We start from the raw sequence: 12,089 nt of genomic DNA, 5'->3' as shown, positions 1-12,089 counted from the left end.
CAATTAAAAAATACAAATACAACACTGCTCAGAGAAGATTACTGAAGTCCAGCAATGTGTTGTTCTATTTAGTAAGATGTGCTGCTCAAGGGCTTATTCACAAGAACATGCAGTATTGTTGTATAACAGTGGTGACATTTTCAGCTGTCTATAGTCACAGAAAAGAATGAAGTTAAGAGAATCAATGTTTTATGTCACTGCCTAAACTGATGGCATCCTGGATATTAAAAGCATATTTAAATGACAAATAGTGAAATGATGTTCAAAAGAATCTGATGTAGGCTTTTCTTTTAAAATCATCCAGTTTGAATTTACAAACTAAGCTGAATGTCTTAAATTCAGTAAGCTATGGGTTATTAGTTATTAGACTGAAAATAATCTGTCTAAATAATTTTTTCAAACCTCCATTCATTCATTCAGCAAACACCTATTTTCTTAAAGCATAGATTCTTAAACAAGTTATACAGTGCAGACCTCTTTGACAGTCTGATGAAGGCTATGGGTCTCTTTTCAAAATAATGTTTTAAATGCAAAAAATAAAATCAATTGTATTGAAATACATTTTATTAAAAAAAAAAAAACTAAACACACCCACCCACTCCAGATTAAGAATCCCTCTACTAGAAAGTTTATCAGTGAAACAAGTTCTAGCCAAGCTCAAGATTTCCCAAGAGAATCAGGATATACAAATAGTTAAAAATAAAGGAAGCTTTACTGTAGAATGAAGTTGTCTATCAAGGTGTTTAATGGGTTAGTGAATGAGAAGTAAATTTCCAAGTAAAATATACAAAGAAACACCAAGGACAAGATAGCCACACAACTCCTTGGCCTAAATGTTTCTCATTATTATTCAAATAGCTGTCTCTTATGCATTGTTTCATACACCAAGATTTAGGGGGAGCTCTAGGTTGAGTAGCTTCTTTAATTTATTCTGTTTCAGGATAATGTATCTGCCATTTGGGCATTATGTAACTTGAATGCTTATGAATTGAATAATTATGTAAATTGAATAACTCAGGACAAAAGATGACTATTATTCAGTTGTTTCATAAGGGTTTTTAAAACTTTTCAGGAAATAACTCTTCATTTATGGAGCCTGTTTAGTTTAACTTGATTCTCTTCTATTCTTCAAGTCCTATTTCAAAATGCTGGTCACTCTGCACATCTCATCTATTTATGTGAGAGGGCTGCAATTTTTTTTTTTTAACAGAGAGAAAGAAAACTAATAGGCTGGTGGAAAGATTTCTGGATTTGGAATCAGAATATCTATGTTTGTCTTCACTCTGAGATACAATGTTTACTCTGAACCCAACTTCCTCAATTTGAAACACATACTTGTACTTCATGTATTATCACACACACAAAAACTTCCCCTTAATAATAATATAGTATGTAATATAATACATATTATATATGTGATATATATTATAATTTTATAAAATACATAATAATATAATTATATGTTACATATAAATATATAACAATAATAATTGACAACTTAAGATTTTTCTTTTTTAAAAAAGGAACTATACCTGGAATTCCATTGATATAAATAATTCTCAGGTGAGGAAACTCCTACAAAAAAAAAAAAGTAATTACCTCTTCAATTTATATTCTGAGAGAGTTCCCTAGGACACTGACACTTAAAGTGATTTTGCCCATGATCACATAGCCAGTATGTATAAGATGTGATACTTGAACCTAGCTTTTCTTGGCTTTTATCCATTTATCTATACAGTATATTGTGCTGTCTATAAGGAAGGGAATGAATCTAAAACTTTAGGTATTCTTATTATCAGTTGTTGAATTGACTTCTCCATGTTCATTATTATGCTGAAAGAGAAGTTAAATTCTCCCTTTTTCTATGTTGTACCAAGCCTTGTGCTAAGTATAACAAATACAAATAGAAAAGAGAGATAGCTGCTGCCCTTAAGAACCTTATATTCTATTGAGGGGAAAACATAAAAAGGAATTGTGATCAAGGAGGAATACTTCAATTTGGAAGTTAAAAGAATGGTGAGTAGAGTCTAAGATGCATTAACTAATAAAACCTTTTCCAATAGCAGTGACAATACTTATAAGATTATAATTCCAGAACTGAAAAGTGTGAGGTGGCAGAGGTTGGGGATGAATAGATAGGATATGATAGGGAAGATGACAAGAAGATGGCTGGAATGTGGTGCAAAGTATGGCTGTAGGCATCAAGAAATAGTTGGTGTTTTTGACACACTCACTAATCACAACAGCTCTGGCTACTGCTCAATGCTGCACCAGTATCTAATTTATCCCCTTCCTTAGGCTTGCATACAAAATCAATCAGGAAGCCAATCAAACAGGAAAAAATTGAATTGCTTAGGAAGCACCTCAGGAAAATGTGTCAAGTTAATATAGTCTATCCTGGGATAATAGGACCAAGAATTGAGATCATAAATGTTGGTAATGGTGGAATCTACAGGGCTTCATAAATGATAGAAATAAGAAGGAAGGGAGAGGGAAGTTTTCAAACATGGGAGACAAGCTAATTGGTGACATGAAAAAGAGAAGGAAGAGCAAGAGAAAAGGCAAGAGAAAAAATGTTAAATTTATTGTCAGAGGAATTGGGCTCAAAATATTACTGTACCGGGGCGGAGCCAAGATGGCGGAGAAGACACACGCGTCTTTCTAAGCTCTTCTCTTACCCTCTTTATCAATAATATATCAAGCCTCAAAAATAGTCTTGACTGCTACAATTCGTAAAGATAAGAAGTAGAACAACTCACCGGCCGAAAAAAATCTGCAGTCTCGCCAAAAAGGTTGGTTCCAGGGCCAGGGGAGATCGGCAGACTGGGAGAGAAATTAGGTTCCGAGGAGAGTCTCAAACTGAGGGTGAAGGCACAGATCACAGACAAGCGCGCAGCCCCAACCCGCAGGAGGGCTTTTCCTTGGGTAGTTGTGATCCTGCACAGCAGGAGGACGCAGCCGGGTTAGCCTCCAATCTGCGCAGGGGGAGCTCGGCTTGGGGCCATAGAGCTTTTTTTCCAGGGCCGATTTGCATCAGGCAGAGACGCTGGGCAGAGTTTGTGGCTGTCTGCATTCTGCTGTCTGTGCTCAGCTGCTAATACTCACAGTCCCACAAGGAGGCTCCGGCCTGGGCGGTGACACTTTCACCACTTAGTCTCTAGCCCAGGGCAACTCGATAATCCACTCAGCCCTACTAAGCAGTTTGATAGCTCGGCCAGTGCTGAATCCACCTCCTGTTGGGGAAGGAAAACTCTCACCCAGAGCACTCCCATACCTCGGAGCCGGAAATCGGTTTACATCTCTACCTATTCTGCAGAGGAAGCTGGTAACCCCTTGCCTAGGAGACCCTACCCTAAAGGCTTTAAAACATGAATAAAAAGATGAAAAGAACAATCGACAGCTTCTATGCAGAAAAAGAGCAGGTCAACAAACCTGAAGAGACCTCAAACAGCAAAATGCATCAGACTGTCCTCCTTTACATAATGCTCTCATAGAAGAGGCCATTAAAAGTCTCAAAAGAGAGTTAGAAGATAAATGGGGAAAGGAAAGAGAAGCCTTACAAGAGAGCAACAACTTCCTGAAATACGAATTGAAAAATAAAGAATTCACTACAAAGTAGGATTTGTGATTTGGAAAAGACAAAGAACTCGCAAGAAAGTAGGATCCATGAATTGGAAAAGACAAAGAACACGCAAGAAAGTAGGATCTGTGAATTGGAAAAAGAAAATAATTCACTAAAAAAAAAATTAGTGAAATGGAAAAAATTCCACAGACCAAAACAATACATTCAAAAACTCAATTGACATATACAGAAAGAAGTAAAAAAAGCTATTGAAGAAAATAATTCTTTAAAAATTAGAACTGAACAAATTGAAACTAATGATTCATTGAGACAGCAAGAATCAGTCAAGCAAAACAAAAATGACAAACTGAAAAACCACGAATTATCTACTTGCAAAACGACAGACTTGGAAAATAGATTCAGGAGAGATAATCTGAGGATTATTGGACTATCTGAAAACTATGATGAAAAAAGAGCCTAGATACTATTTTACAAGAAATCATCAAAGAGAACTGCCCAGATGTAATAGAATCCAGAAGGTAAAATAGGCATTGAAAGAATCTCATCGAACACCTTCTGAAAGAAACCCTAAAATAAAACCCCAAGGAATATTGTGGCAAAATTTCAGAACTATAAGATTAAGGAAAAATTTTACAAGCAGCCAAAAAACCATTTAAATACCGAGGTGCCACAATAAGGATCACCCAAGATCTGCGCCTCTACATTAAAGGAAAGAAGGGCCTGGAATATGATATTCCAAAAAGGCAAAAGAACTTGGGATGCAGCCAAGAATAAACTACCCAGCTAAGCTGAGCATTTTCTTCCAGGGAAGATGAACATTTAATGAAACAAATGAATTCCATTTGTTTCTGAAGAAAAACCAGAACTAAACAAAAATTTGATCTCCAAGAATAGAACTCAAGAGATGCAGAAAAGGTAAAAAATAACTCTTGAGAATTGTATTTCTGTTGTGGATATACAAAAGAATATATGTATAATTTGATTGTACTGATATAACATAAAAAGGGAAGTAGATATGGAAAAGGATGATGGCAGAATAAGGTGGGAAGGAGGGATAAAAAAGAGGGGAACCACATCCCACAAAGAGGCTAAGAAAACTTATCATATCTGAGGGAATTTAGAGAGGGAGGAACATTGTGTGAATCTTACTCATCAGAGTTGGCTCAAAGAAAAAATAATTGACATTTAGTTTTAGAGAAAATTCTCTCTCGCCTCATTAAAACGGGAGAGGAAAAGGGAAAAGAAAAGAGTAATAAGGGAAGGAAGGGGGAAAGAATCAAAGGGGGAGGGAGGGATTATAAAGAGGATAAGTATCGTGATACAAGAGGGGTACATAAGTTTAAAAGGGGAAAGAGGGTTGGGGAGGCAAGAATAAGTAAAGCACAATCTGGGGTTATTAGGATGGCAGGAAATACAGATTTAGTAATTCTAACCGTAAATGTAAATGGATGAACTCCCCACAAAAGAGAGGCAGATAGCAGACTGGATCAAAAGTCAGAACCCTACAATATGTTGTTTACAAGAAACACATTTAGAAAGCAGGGGGATGCATATAGAGTAAAAAGTCAAAAGGCTGGAGCAAAATCTATTATGCTTCAAGTGAAGTCAAAAGAAGTAGGGTAGCCATCCTTATCTCAGATCAAGCAAAAGTAAAATTGATCCTAATTAAAAGAGATAAGGAAGGTAACTACATCCTGCTAAAGGGTAGCATAAACAACGAAGCAATATCAATATTAAACATATATGCACCAAGTGGTAGTGGCACTCAACTTCCTAAAGGAGAAGCTAAGAGAGTTGCAAGAAGAAATAGACAACAAACTGTATAGTAGGAGATCTCAACCTTGCACTCTCAGAATTAGACAAATCAAACCACAAAACAAATAAGAAAGAAATTAAAGAAGTAAATAGAATATTAGAAAAATTAGGTATGTTGGATCTTTGGAGAAAATTGAATGAGATAGAAGGAATATACTTTCTTCTCAGCAGTTCATGGAACCTATTCAAAAATTGACCATATATTAGGACATAAAGACCCTCAAAATTAAATGCAAGAAAGCAGAAATAGTAAATGCTTTCTTTTTCAGATCATGATGCAATAAAACTACATTCAACAAAAAAGTTAGGGGAAATAGACCAAAAAGTAATTGGAAACTAAACAATCTCATCTTAAAGAATGATTGGGTGGAAGCAGCAAATTATAGATACAATTAATAATTTCACTAAGATAATGACAATGATGAGACATCATACCAAAATTTGTGGATGCAGCCAAAGCGGTAATAAGAGGTAATTTTATATCCTTAGAGGCTTACTTGAATAAAACAGAGAAAGAAAAGATTAATGAATTGGCTTGCAACTAAAAAACTAAAAAGACCAAATTAAAACCCCAATCAAATACTAAATTGGAAATTCTAAAATTAAAAGGAGAAATTAAAAATATTGAAAGTAAAAAAACTATTGAACTAATTAATAAAACTAAGAGTTGGTTCTATGAAAAAGCCAATAAAATAGATAAGCCTTTGGTAAATCTGATTAGAAAAAGGAGGGAGGAAAATGAAATTAGTAGTCTTAAAAATGAAAAGGAGAACTTTCCACCAAGGAAGAGGAAATTAGAGAAATAATAAGGAGTTATTTTGCTCAACTTTATGCCAATAAATTTGATAACCTAAGTGAAATGGATGACTACCTCCAAAAATACAGACTTCCAGACTAACAGAGGAAGAAGTAAATTGCTTGAATAGTCCCATTTCAGAAAAAGAAATAGAACAGGCAATTAAACAACTCCCTAAGAAAAAATCCCCAGGACCAGATGGATTTACATGAATTTTACCAAACATTTAAAGAACAATTGGCCCCTAATGCTATATAAATTATTTGATAAAATAGGGAATGAAGGAGTCCTACCAAATTCCTTCTATGACACAGACATGGTAACTGATACCTAAACCAGGTAGGCTGAAAACAGAGAAAGAAAATTATAGACCAATCTCCCTAATGAATATTGATGCTAAAATCTTAAATAAGATATTAGCAAAAAGACTACAGAAAATCATCTCCAAGATAATACACTATGATCAAGTAGGATTTATACCAGGAATGCAGGGCTGGTTCAAAATTAGGAAAACTATCAATATAATTGGCCATGTCAATAACCAAATTAACAAAAACCATATGATCATCTCAATAGATGCAGAAAAAGCATTTGATAAAATCCAACATCCATTCCTATTAAAAACACTTGAGAGTATAGGAATAAATGGACTTTTCCTTAAAATAATTCAGCAGCATCTATTTAAACCATCAGAGCTAATCATATGTAATGGAGACAAACTGCAAACCTATTCCTCAATAAGATCTGGAGGAAACAAGGTTGCCCACAATCAATCGTTACTATTTAATATTGTATTAGAAACGCTAGCTATAGCAATAAGAGCTTGAGAAAGAGATTAAAGGAATAAGAATAGGCAATGAGAAGCAAATTATCACTCTTTGCCGATGACATGATGGTATACTTAGAGAACCCCAGAGATCTGCTACAAAAGTTATTAGAAATAATCCAAGTACATTTTAGCAAAGTTGCTGGTTATAAAATAAAACCACAATTAAGTCATCAGCATCTTAATATCACTAATAAAATCCAACAGTCAGAGTTACAAAGAGAAATTCATTCCTAAAGTAACTACTGATAATATAAAATATTTAGGAATCTATCTGCCAAGGAAAATCAGAAACTTTATGAGCAAAATTACAGACCACTTTTCACACAAATTAAGTCTGATCTAACAATTGAAAAATACTAAATGCTCTTGGATAGGGCGAGCAAATATAATAAAGATGACAATTTACCTAAAACTAATCTATTTATTTAGCGCTATACAATCAGACTCCCAAAAACTATTTTAATGACCTAGAAAAAATAACAACAATAGTTCATATGGAAAACAAAGGTCAAGAATTTCAAGGGAATTAATGAAAAAAATCAAATGATGGTGAAGCTTAGCTGTACCAGATCTAAAACTATACTATAGAGCAGCAGTTACCAAAACTATTTGGTCATTGGCATAAGGAATGATTAGTTGATCAGTGGAATAGATTAGAGTTCAAGGGATAAAACAGTCAGACAAATATAGCAACCTAGTCTTTGATAAACCCAAAGATCCCAGCTTTTGGGATAAGAACTTACTGTTTGATAAAATTGCTGGGAAAATTGGAAACTAATATGGTCAGAAATAGGCATTGATCCATACTTAACGCTGTACACTAATCCAAGATATAGGTCAAAAATGGGTTCAATGACCTAGGCATAAAGAATGAAATTATTAATAAATTAGAGGAACATAGGATAGTTTACCCTCAGACATTGGAAGGGAGGAATTTTATGACTAAGCAGAACTAGAGATCATTACTGATCAACAAATAGAAAATTTCGATTATACTAAACTGAAAAGTTTTGTACAAACAAAACTAATGCAGACAAGATTAGAAGGGAAGGCAATAAACTGGGAAAATATTTTACAGTCAGAAGTTGTTCTGATAAAGGCCCTATTCTAAAAATATATAGAGAATTAACTCTAATTTATAAAAATCGATGCTATTCTCCAATTGAAAATGGTCAAAGGATATGAACAGACAATTTTCAGATGAAGAAATTGAAACTATTTCTTATGTCATATGAAAAAGATGCTCCAAGTCATTATTAATCGAGAAATGACAAATTAAGACAATCTCTAAGATACCACTACACACCTGTCAGATTGGCTAAGATGACAGGAAAAAATAATGATGATTGTTGGAGGGGATTGGGAAAACTGGGACATTGATTCATTGTTGGTGGAGTTGTGAACGAATCCAACCATTTTGGAGAGTAGTTTGAACTATCTCAAAAAGTTATCAAACTGTGATACCTTTGAATCCAGCTAGTGTTACATACTGGATTATATCCCAAAGAGATTATAAAGAAGGGAAAGGACCTGTAATGTGCATCGAATGTTTGTGTGCAGCCCTTTTGTAGTGGCTAGAAACTGAAACTGAATGGATGCCCATCAGTTGGAGAATGGCTGAATAAATTGTGGTATATGAAAATTATGGAATATTACTGTTCTGTAAGAAATGACCAACAGGATGATTTCCAGAAAGGCCTGAGAGACTTATACACGAACTGATGCTAAGTGAAATGAGCAGGACCAGGAGATCATTATATACTTCAACAACAATACTAGATGATGACTAGTCCTGATGGATCAGGCCATCCTCAGCAACAAGATCAACTAAATCATTTCTAATGAGCAGTAATGAAACTGAACTAACTATACCCAGAAAAGAACTCTGGGAGATGACTAAAAACCATTACATTGAATCTCTAGTCCCTATATTTATGCACACCTGCATCTTTGATTTCCTTCACAAGCTAATTGTACAATAATAGAGTCTGATTCTTTTTGTACAGCAAAATAATGTTTTGGTCATGTATATTATTGTGTATCTAAGTTATATTTTAATATATTTAACATCTACTGGTCATCCTGCCAATGTAGAGGGGGGTAAGAGGTGAAAAATTGGAACAAGAGGTTTGGCAATTGTTAATGCTGTAAAGTTACCCATGTATATATCCTGTAAATTAAAGGCTATCAAATTTAAAAAAAAAAAAAAAAATATTACTGTACCAGCATTGGGCAAATCCTTAACTTCACTTAATATATCTGAAAAATAAAGGGTATGGAAAATCCTACTACCCAAAATTAATGAGCTCAGTTGAGGTTTATCTCAGGATGAAGAATTAGAATTGGGATTTGAAGAAAGAATAGAATTCAAAGAAAAAGGAGCGGAGGGTGAGAAGAAAAAAAATACAAATTGAGCAATAAGAAAAAACAGAAAAAGAATAATGAGAAGGTATTCAAATTTGGCAAAAACAAAAGAAAACTCATGCTTAACTAGTAAATGGATTAATTTTGCTGATGCAATGACCTATATACTGAGTCTTCAGAAAAGCCTATATTCTTAAAGATGAGCTTTCATGTATATTTGCCTCAAGCCCTTTTTCTGGGAGTCAGGGAAGGTACCAAACTCATTTCCTTCTCATTTCATCTCTCTACCTTCCTAATGGTGCCCACTCTCTAATTATAACATCAAATTGAGAATTATCACCATTGTAATTCTTAATCCACATTATATATAATAGCTGACATTTACACAGAAGAGAAAGAGACAGACAGACAGACAGAGACAGGCAAAGGGGGGAAGAGAAAGAGAGAGAGAGGGGTGAATGTATTCAGGCCCAGGAACTATCCTGTTAATTAAATATTACATGTGCGTATTCCCGCATTTCATAACTAAAAAAAAAATATGAGCTCATAGAGGTTAACTCTTCTAGTTTAGACAGCTAATAAATTATGGAATCAGAACTTGAAAATACATTTCTCTCAACTCCAAGCTCTATTACACTATCCTATCTCTATTTATGAGAGTGAGAGAGAAAAACAGAGACAGAAAAAGAGAAACAGAAAGAAAAACAAAGAAGGATAAATGGGTAGATGGATGGCTAGATTAGATGGATGGATGGTTGGATGGATAGATGGATACCTAGATAGATAGATAGATTAGAGATAGATGATGTGATATGATTATTATATATTTAATAAAATAGAGAATACTAGATAGATTGACATGTGTATAAGAGACAGAGACATACAAAAATGATAAATATAATATAGATGGATATAAGCTTCAAAATGTGTGTGTGTGTGTGTGTGTGTGTGTGTAAAAGGTATAGAATTTAGATAACCACTAAAACCTAAAAGTCTTAGATGTAAAATTTTCCTTTTATACTATTGGTGAGACTATGAACTAGTCACATCACCTTCATTTTTCTCACTGAACTATATGAGGGTAGGGAAAAAGATCTCTGAAGTTCCTTGCAATTGTATGATTCATATCTTCCATATTAATTTTTATTTTCTCCTCAAACTAAAGAAAATCTAATGATCAAAATTCATTTTCAGTTTGTTTCTGAGGGAGATATCACTTTAGAAAATTTTGAGTAACAGGACAAGAGACCAGAATTAACCGAGAAGGCTCAGGATTAAGTTAACCTTCAGGTCAGCACCTGAAATGTTTAGTGCAATCTCAATAACCTGAAGTTTGGAACACCCTGATGGAAAGATGGAGAGAATGATTTAGGAATTCAGTGAAATGGAAGGAGATGAAATGATAAAAGATAGAGGAATAGCAGAAGTAAATTAAGGAGATTAAATACACAGAATCGCAAAGCAAAAAGTTGAAGCAAAAGAATAAAAGGAGAGCAAATAGATGGTGCAATGGATAGAACACTAGCCTTGAAGTCCTGAGGAGCTGAGTTCAAATCTCACTTCAGACACTCACCACTTATTAGCTGTGTGACCCTTTGCAAGTCATTTAACCCCAATTGCCTCACATACAGAAAAAAAAAAAAATGAAAGGAAGCCCTACTTCCTTTAATCTCCCAAAATTACTCTAGAAATGACCACATCTGGGTCAGATTTCTGAGAACTCAATCCACTGAGGGCCAAAACCTTTCTCTGAAAGCAGTATTAAGGAAAGTGGTGATAGTCTGGTGATTTTTTACACCCTTAAAACCTAAGGCACTCAGAGTAAAAGGAAAATAAGAGACTGATTTATATAATTAAACAAAGAATCAGCAATGGCAACATCATTTTATTTCACAGACATGAGTCTAAGTCAGTGCCTCAACTCCATCTACTTCTTTCTGCCCAGCAATTATTACAATCCTCTAAGCATGATCTCATGCACAGTCTAAAAACTTAATTCAATATCTTGTCTCTCAATGTAGCTTCTCTCCCTCCCACTCACTCCCAATCCTGGAGATTTTATAACTTTACTAATATATTCTTTCCCATTTTAAACTGTCAAGAGGACTTTATTAAGGTAAGCATGCATGTCAGTGCTTGATATTCACCTCTTTTTATCTAATGTTGAAAGCACACACAGAGCATCCTAAAGGAAAGAAGTGTTTATTTGAGCAGGGTTAACATTTGTTTGATTTTATTTCTGTGCCACTCCTTCTTCTATGAATAAATTTCTCCTACCTCCAGCACTGAAAGACACAAAAAACAAAGCATGCAAGCTAAGGGGAATAGGTAAATAAATGCTAAGGAGTCTGACAACAAAGGTATTAGTGAAGAATCAATATAACAAACATTTATTAGTTGCCTCCTATATGAAACATCACCTAAGTAGTAGGTAGATAAGAGTACCAGGCCTGAGTTCAAATCTAGCTTTAGACATTTACTAACTGGGTGACACTGGCCAAGTCATTTAATCTTGTTTGCCTTAGTTTTCTCATCCATAAAATGAACTAGAGAAGGAAACTGCAAACTGCTCCAGTATCCTTGCCAAGAAAATCCCAAATGGAGTCATGAAGACTCAGACAAGACTGAAGAACAAAAAATATGCGAGTGCCAGATGTTAGTAGCTGCCATTTAAAGGGTATTTTACAGTTTGCAAAATGCAT

General features: G+C 34.5%; 1 long non-coding RNA gene across 7 annotated transcripts in view; it reads right to left on the bottom strand.

Annotated features, from left to right (window-relative positions):
• LOC116422414 overlaps positions 1 to 12,089 on the bottom strand; it is a 98,645-nt gene that overhangs the window by 23,485 nt on the left and 63,071 nt on the right. For 3 of the 7 annotated variants that reach the window (XR_004233032.1, XR_004233030.1, XR_004233035.1), the window contains one exon: positions 1,533 to 1,575. The exons of the other annotated variants lie outside the window; for them this stretch is intronic. This is a non-coding gene — a long non-coding RNA (uncharacterized LOC116422414). The remainder of the gene's footprint in view (positions 1 to 1,532; positions 1,576 to 12,089) is intronic. 7 annotated transcript variants of the gene reach the window in all.

This window comes from Sarcophilus harrisii, chromosome 3, assembly GCF_902635505.1.
Source record: "Sarcophilus harrisii chromosome 3, mSarHar1.11, whole genome shotgun sequence".
NCBI classification, from domain to species: domain Eukaryota; kingdom Metazoa; phylum Chordata; class Mammalia; order Dasyuromorphia; family Dasyuridae; genus Sarcophilus; species Sarcophilus harrisii.
This window is presented reverse-complemented; position numbering and strand designations above follow the sequence as displayed.